Here is an 8,196-nt window from a genome sequence, read left to right on the forward strand (position 1 = left end):
TGAGCCAATTAGAAATGACAAGAGAAAGCCTCACCAATAGGATGAATGAAATGGAAAACAGAATGTCAAGACTGGAAGATAAAGCGGACAAACTAGACCACTCAAGCAAACATTCTGAGAAATTTAAGAAAACACAAGAATGGAATACGCAAAAAAGACCAAACTTATGAATCATAGGCATACAGGAAGGAGAAGAATCTCAGGATAATGGTCTGGACCAGATCTTCAACAGGATTGTAGAAGAAAGTTTTCCAAAATTAAAGAAAGGCATGCCCATACAAATACAAGAAGCATATAGAACACCAAATAGACAGGACCCGAAAAGAAACTCTCCACAGCACACCACAGTAAAAACATTAAACATATAGAACAAAGAGAAAATACTGAAAACTGCAAAAGAAAAACAAGTCACATATAAAGGAAAACCCATCAGAATTACAGGTGACTTTTCAGTGCAAACTATGAAAGCTAGAAGAGCCTGGACCAAAGTATTCCCAGTTCTAAATGACCACAGATGCCAACTCAGATTACTTTACCCAGCCAAAATGTCTATTCTAGTCGAAGGGGAAAGAAAAATCTTCCAAGACATAAATAGGCTGAAAGAATTCACGTTCATGAAACTAGCTCTTCAGAGAGTTCTTGAAGCAATACAAAGAGCTGAAGAAAGGAGCAACTATACCCTATGGGTGACAGAAAGAAACTTAATGAAGGTGTAACTGTGGAAATGCACAGTTACACCAGAAATGGGGACAGAAATCAAAATGACAAGAATCAATACACATTTTTCATTAATAATTTTAAATATCAATGGACTGAACTCCCCAGTCAAAAGACACAGACTAGTTGAATGAATTAAGAAACAAAACCCATCTTTTTGTTGTCTGCAAGAAACTCATCTCACTTTCAAGGACAGGCACTACCTTAAGGTGAAAGGATAGAAAAAAATATTCCATGCAAATGGTACTAAGAAAAAAGCAACATACCATTGGAAAGACTACTGAAGAAAATGATCCCCATCTGCCAGAAGCCATTAACTGCCAAAATCTTTTCAGGAAGGTATGGGGTCATCTATGATGAAATGTTGACAGGAATTGGTTCTTGATTTGTTGGGTACAACTTACTCTTACCTCTAAAAGAGAACTGTGTGAAATATTGGAGTTACTAAAAAGTCTGCATCCTTAGTCTGTGAGTCAAGGAAATGGTGAGGGCATGAATGCCATGGCATATGATTTCTTGCACCAACGATTTAGGTGTTATCTTCCTAAGTGAGCAAAGAGAACTTCTGCTTATAGACAAGAGTGTGGATGATGGAGGCTAAGCCTGCAGGCCCAAGCTCTGCAAGCCACAAACTGTCATTTCTATATTTAAAAAATAGCCAAAGAAAGTAGGTTTCTAGAAATAGATGTGGGATCCAATGCCTGTGTTAACTACTAACTTGTAGCTAGTTATAGGAAAGAGATGTCAGTGTGTGGAACTAGTGGCAGGAAAGCCTTTTATTGTCTAAAAGGCACTTATGTACTTGGGAAGCTCATTCTTCACCTCTTTCTCTAATTCATTCCATGGCAGAGATTTAAAGGGGGATTAATATGAAATATTTCTTCCACTGCCCCATTTTCTGCCTGTTTTAGGATTGTTTCCATCTAGGAACTGTCTTAGCACTCATTGCCTATGCTGAACTGGTTGTAGCTGGACTGAATAGCACGTTGGTGACTAAGATGTAAAGCAATTGCTAAGTCATCCTAGGAGAGAAATGTTGTTTCCCCAGGAGCAACCTACATGGAAGGGGTAAAAGAAACTCGAGACAATATACCGCTCTTTGTGGAAACTGAATGGTTAGAATAATTAAAATCTCTATAATATGCTGCTATGCTTTTACTTTCAATCCACAGAGAGAGTTTATAATCACTTCAGTCACTGGTGAGCTCTTTGGGTTATGCTATTGGAATTTTAAATAGGGAATAGTTCAGGGAGTGATGATGGAAGATCCTGTTTTTAGAGTACACAAACGTGTCCTCATGAGCTGGAATCCAATATTCCAACATAAGAGACAGCCCACCCCCTGTCCCAACACACACACACACACACACACACACACACACACACACAGCACAATAAATGCGATTTAAGAAAAGTAACAACACTATGAAGGCTATCAAGATGGCTCGGTGGTAAAAGTACCCTAACCGATGACAAGTCTAAAGACCTTAGTTTCATTCCAGGACAAATATGGTGGAAAGAGAGAACAGAAGGATTCTCTCAAGTTGTCCTCCGCCCTTCACATACCATAGCATACACTCCCCAGGCCCCACCCCTTGAAAGAAAGAAAGGAAGGAAGAAAGAAAGAAAGAAAGAAAGAAAGAAAGAAAGAAATGTAATGAGAGAAGGGGAGAGAGTCAGTGTCTACCCAGTTTCTCACTGGAGTACCCATACCATCTATAAAACACTTTCAGTTACAGAATTCAATTACAATGCGTTTTTGTTGTTTTAAAGGAATTATATAGAAAATAATGTCAGCAGTCCTTCTATTTCCAGAAATCCATGAATATGAACAGTCGTCACACTCAAAGTAACTTCACAAAAGCTGAGAAAGACATAGTACAGTCCCTGGGAATAACACAGAAACAAGATACCTAGAGTAGTAGGAAGCATAGCTTCACATGACATGCAGCCCCAGACAATGGAGAGTAATGCCCTCTGTGTGAGTACAGGAGTATCGCATCACATTAACCTCCAGTACTAGTCATGGCCCCTGTGAAACCTAATACCTGGGGGATACCCACAGCCCCAGCTTGAAGGCTATTTTGTGGACTACGGCATCCAGCCTAAGTCAACATCCAGTGGCAGACTTGAACTCTAAGCTACCTTGAGCACTGGGTCAGCCCTGGTACACTCAAGTTCCAGACTGCTCCAAGGACTGCCACATTGACTCCTAAAGCCCTGGTTGTCAGGTTAGTGCTCTTGGACATAGTTTCTAGGCTGGCTCCTGTGGATTTGGGATCCTGGTTCAATCAGTGCTAGGGTAGCCTCTGTACTCAGGGTCTAGACTGATAGCTATAAACTGAGTGTCCACGTCTCTCTTGGAACGATCCTTGCTCTCACAGCCCCAATATTGATGCTAGAAAGGTGGGTTCAGTCTCCAAAACATCTAATTGGCAAGCTGACTTCAGTGGCCTCAGGTTCTAGACTGTATCTAATGCCACATAAGCATTGGTGGCCTTGGACTTGAGACTCACCTTAGTGGTATGTGTGATTCGTAGCTCTTGGCCTGCCTTTGGACCTAGCTGACCCAGGCATCCATGACTCTGGAATAATCCCAATAATAGACTGGCTCTATAGACCTAGGTCTCAGGCTCCCCTGGAACTAGGCTAAGCTTCATACCCATGGTCATTAGGCCAGGCTGACCCCATGGGTACAGAGTCTAGGCCCATATATTACTAAGGAAGTCCCTGTACCCCAGAACTTCAGGCTCTCTTCAATATAAGCTGGCACTTCTTACTTCAAACCCTATGAAGGTATCACAGACATAAGGTCTAGCCCTGGTCCAATGCTAGGGTGATTCCCATAGTCCCATTCAATAGCCTGACTCCTGTAACTCAACATTCCCTATGCTTTGACATACAAGTGTGTTTCTCTAGCTTCCAGCACTAGACCAGGAAGTAGAGACTCAGGATCTAGGACTCTCTCTGTATATCCAAGTTACAAGCTAGCCTTTATAGATTGGCCTCTTGGCCAGCACTTATATGCTCAGTGTCTAAGCCAAAATTAGTAGACACAAGTTCCAGTTCAGCTGCAGTGGCTTCAGGTACCAGATCAGTTACAATAGATCCAAGCTTGGTGTCAAGCATTAGGCTAACCCTAGGCTCTTCTGGGCCAATCGTTATGGCTCCAGGTGCCACAGGATCCAAATCTGTTTCAGAAGACCTAGGGACCAGTCCTACCCCAGTAGATCAGTTCTAGATCAGACCTTATGGACCAAGGCTCTAAGACCAATTCCACAGACACAGGTATGAGACTAGCCCCCATGTACTTAGGCTCAGAGCCCATCCCAGTGGTCCATGGCACCCAGTCCACCCTACTGCCAGATCAGCCTCATGCTCTAGGTCCATCCTAATACCCGGAACACCCACAAAGACTCAAGATATAGGTCAATTTAGTGTAGTAGAGATTTGTGGACACTGGTGATTCCAGGGTTGTGGGATATCCACTAAGGACAGTAGCAAGTATGAAGTGAAACTGGACTGAGTACGGGACAAGTTGTGTGTGCTATGGATGGAGGAGCTGGACAAATGGGCCTGTCCAAACCTTTTAGAGCCAGGATTTTCATTGATTTCTACTTACCAACAACATATTGTCTCCACATCACTTAAAATAATATCTCAACATTTGTACTTGTGACTGTCCTTGACTTCAATATTTATGTTCTTTGCTACAAAATGGAAATGGATATGGGTCATACATGCTAAGATGGTAGTCTCTATTCCTAGGTAGTCCCCTAGGAGTAGGCAAATTAGTCTCAGAAACACGATGCTCAGAAAAAGTCTAATAAATCAGCAGAACTGGTGTGCTTAGAACAGTTCTGCTGAAGGATGCTGGATGCTGCTTTTATCAGCATTACCATGTTGCCAGGAAACTTCCTCCTGCGCTCACCATTCTCTTTAGTCCTAGCATTGCAAGGTCCCATTTCAAAGTCTAGAATAGGACAATGTGTCATTGCTGTTTACCTGGGGTAGCTCACAGATGCAAAGAGATTTAAAAATGGAGTCTTGGGGCTGGAGAGATGGTTCAGTGATTAAGAGCAATGGCTGTTCTTGCAGAAGAGCCTGGTTTAATTCCCAATACTCACATGGCAGCTAACAACTGTTGGTAACTCCAGTTCCAGGGGACTCAACACCCTCTTCTGTTCTCCACAGGCACTGCATGACATGAGTGCACTTACATACATGCAGGCAGTACACTCATACTCATAAATCAATAATAAAATACAATAAAATACTTTAAAAGGGAGTCTTAACACCAGGTATGGTGGCACATGTCTTTAATCCCAGCATTTGGCAGACAGAGGCAGGCAGATCTTTGTGAGATTGAGGCCAACCTGGTCTACATGGTGAGTTTTGGGCCAGCTGGGACCACAGGAGACCCTGTCTAAAATAAAACAAAACAAAAATTAAAAATGGAGTCTCAAACACTTTCATTTAAAAATTTAAATTTCCATGTAGACTTACATGGAGGTGAAAGTCCCAAGCTATTTGGAGGGCTCAAAATAAGGGGGTTCTACCTGTATTTTTATATGTATATATGTTAGAACTTCATGAAGTTGTACAAGTGAACAGAATACTACAATAAAAAAGTTTAATGTTAGCAATGGTAATAGAATGCACAAGACCCATGCAAGCTCAAACCAGACAAAAACCCAGCATAGAACTGGGTACATGTGTAAGAAGCCCCAACCTTAGCTGAGGAACTATTGGCAGCTGATGACTACTGGGACAGGAATAGCTGGTTTCTTTAAGAGAGCAACACTTGATAGGTTGGCCAGGTTCCAGTGGATGGACACACATACAAGAACATTTGGGGACATAGACTTGGCTCAGCAGGCCTTGACATATATGACAGAATGCATGAAATCCAGTGGGGAGGAGAGCTATAAGAGGGGCACAGATAAGGCAAGGGATCTAAGTATGATCAAAATATATTGCATAAAATTCCAAAGAACTCAATACAATGATTTTCAAAAAGATAAAGTTTAACTTTAGAATGTATAGGGAGGGAGAAGCAGACTAAGTGCTTCCTCCCCGGAGTTCTGTCTATTGACAAAGAAGACCTTGGCTCCATTTAGGGTATTTCTCTTCTGGGTGAGTTGGTGTTTTCTTGTCTTTTCTCATTAACAGCTCACGTGGAAGATTTATCTCTACGTGCTTTTCTGCTATTCTAGTATTGTTGTTTTTAAGATAAATGCTTTATTTTTAGAGAGCATTTATTGATTATATCTAAAAGTAAGAACATATACATTGTTCGGTAATCAGTAGGGGAGAAGTAGGATCATCTTTTTAATATAGATTTGTGGAAGTTGTTCTGTTTAACACAATTATATTGTCTTCATTTAAAGCAACACACAAACACACACACACACACACACACACACACACACACAAAATGAGGCAACCTTTCTCAGGTTCCCTTGTAGTTAGATCTGGTCTTGTGACTGAATTCTCTCCAATAGAAGGTAGAAGAAAGTAACATGTTGTGTTTTGACAGAGTGCGCCTAGCATCCTATGTTCTTGTTTTTCCCTCCTTGCTGACTGGAATGCAAACATCACTAAGAAAGTTGAAATGTAGCTACAGTATAGAAAGAGACATGGGTAATGGCCCTGTGTCGTTAGAACTTCCCTTGGAATTCAGATCAATTGCATGGATCTTGTATCCTCTAAGTATGCTAGATTTATGAATGCCACCAACCTTCACTTTTGGTGACTTTAAATATTACTCTTTAATCGTGTTATTGTATTATAATACATATTTTAAAACTCTGACTCTCTGATCTTTTACTCACTTTTCTGTTTCTCCTGTTGAACTTCATACATTGTCTAACTATCCCCTGGATCTTCAAGCTCAGATACCCAATGATCAGCTTTCCACGCCACACAGATTTAGTATTTTTTAAAAAAATGTTTTATTTTTTACTTTTATTTTATGTGTGTGAGTATATTCCCTACATACATGTTAAATGCACCCGTTTCATGCAGTGCCCGTGGAGGTCAGAAAAGGGCTACAGATACCCCTGGAACTAAAGTTATGGACTGTTGTTAGCTGCCATGTGGGTGCTGGGAATCAAACCCAGGTCCTCTGAAAAAGCAGCCAGTGCCCTTAACTGCTGAGCCATCTCTCCAGTCCCTATACAGTTCTAGTATTATAAATGGAAATACAATGAGAGAATTTTGATAGCCTAGTATAAATCACTGCAAAGAAGAGTGCTGTGATAGTACCACAGAATATGTTTATGGAAATGGTTTCATTTTTATTATTGCATGTTCAGAATAATGGGATGTAAGGTCAGAAAAGTTTAAGAATAGTTCTCTTCTTGAATATAATTTCTATCAAACCCTCCTTTTAAAAGCTTCATTTAAAAGGCCCATCTGAAAGCCTCCATATGAAATTCATGATTTAGAACCAAATATCAGAATTATCTTTGTATTTTAACATGTTTCTGTATTTCAGGCCCTATAAATAAAGTTGGGTGACTTGGAAATCTTGCTAGTTTTAATACTGAGTTGATTTAAATACTAGATATTTTCCCCACCTTTATCTTTTTGTTGCATTGTAATGATTTGTCTATTAAATTGAAATGTATTTAAAATTATTTCTTAGGATTATTTCCAAGAGTAGATAGGAATAGTTTAAGTTTCTCTTCTTTCTCTGATTTGACAGTTCACATGGTAAGTAATTGCCTCACCCGTTCTTTGAAGGAAGGGAGAAATCCTCCTCAAAAATCAACATTTTGCAGAGTTGCCTGGATAGACACTGTATGCAGGGCATATTTTCCAATTCATATTTTTCTTTTCAGAGGATAAATATTATTGAAAGCCAATTTCTCCTTTTCAGCAACAAGTGTTTTCTCCTGATGACAGCTCTACCTGGTGGGAGAGTGATAAAGACATGCACTGTTAGGTACTGTACTGGAGAGCTTTAGTGTCAACTTGACACACCTGGGTTGAGGGAGCCTCAATTGGGGAATTGCCTCTATTGGACTGGCCTGTGGCCATGTCCATGGGGCACCTTCTTGATTGTTGAGTGATGTGGGAGGGCCCAGACCACTGTGGGTGGTGCCACCCCTGGGCAGGTGGGCCTGTGTTGCATAAGAATGCAGGCTGAGCAGGGCCAGGGCGCAAGCCAGTAAGCAGCATTCCTCCATGGCCTGTGCTCCAGCTCTTGCCTCCAGGTTCTTTCCAGAGTTCCTACCTTGGCTTCCCTGATGAACTGTGACCCAGGAGATGTAAGCTGAACAAACCCTCTCCTCTCCAAGTCGGTTTTGGTCAGAGTGTTTTGTTACAGCGGTGAAGAGACAAACTAGGACAGGTACATATGAACTAATACTGTTTAAACATGTGCTTTTTGCTTTTCAGTGCAGAAAGGCCTCAAGTAAGCAGCCTTGGTACAAGATTTATACATTTTAAAATGTCTATGTGTTTTCTAAATAT

Source organism: Nannospalax galili, unplaced genomic scaffold, assembly GCF_000622305.1.
Source record: "Nannospalax galili isolate Female #2095 unplaced genomic scaffold, S.galili_v1.0 scaffold610, whole genome shotgun sequence".
Taxonomy (NCBI): Eukaryota; Metazoa; Chordata; class Mammalia; order Rodentia; family Spalacidae; genus Nannospalax; species Nannospalax galili.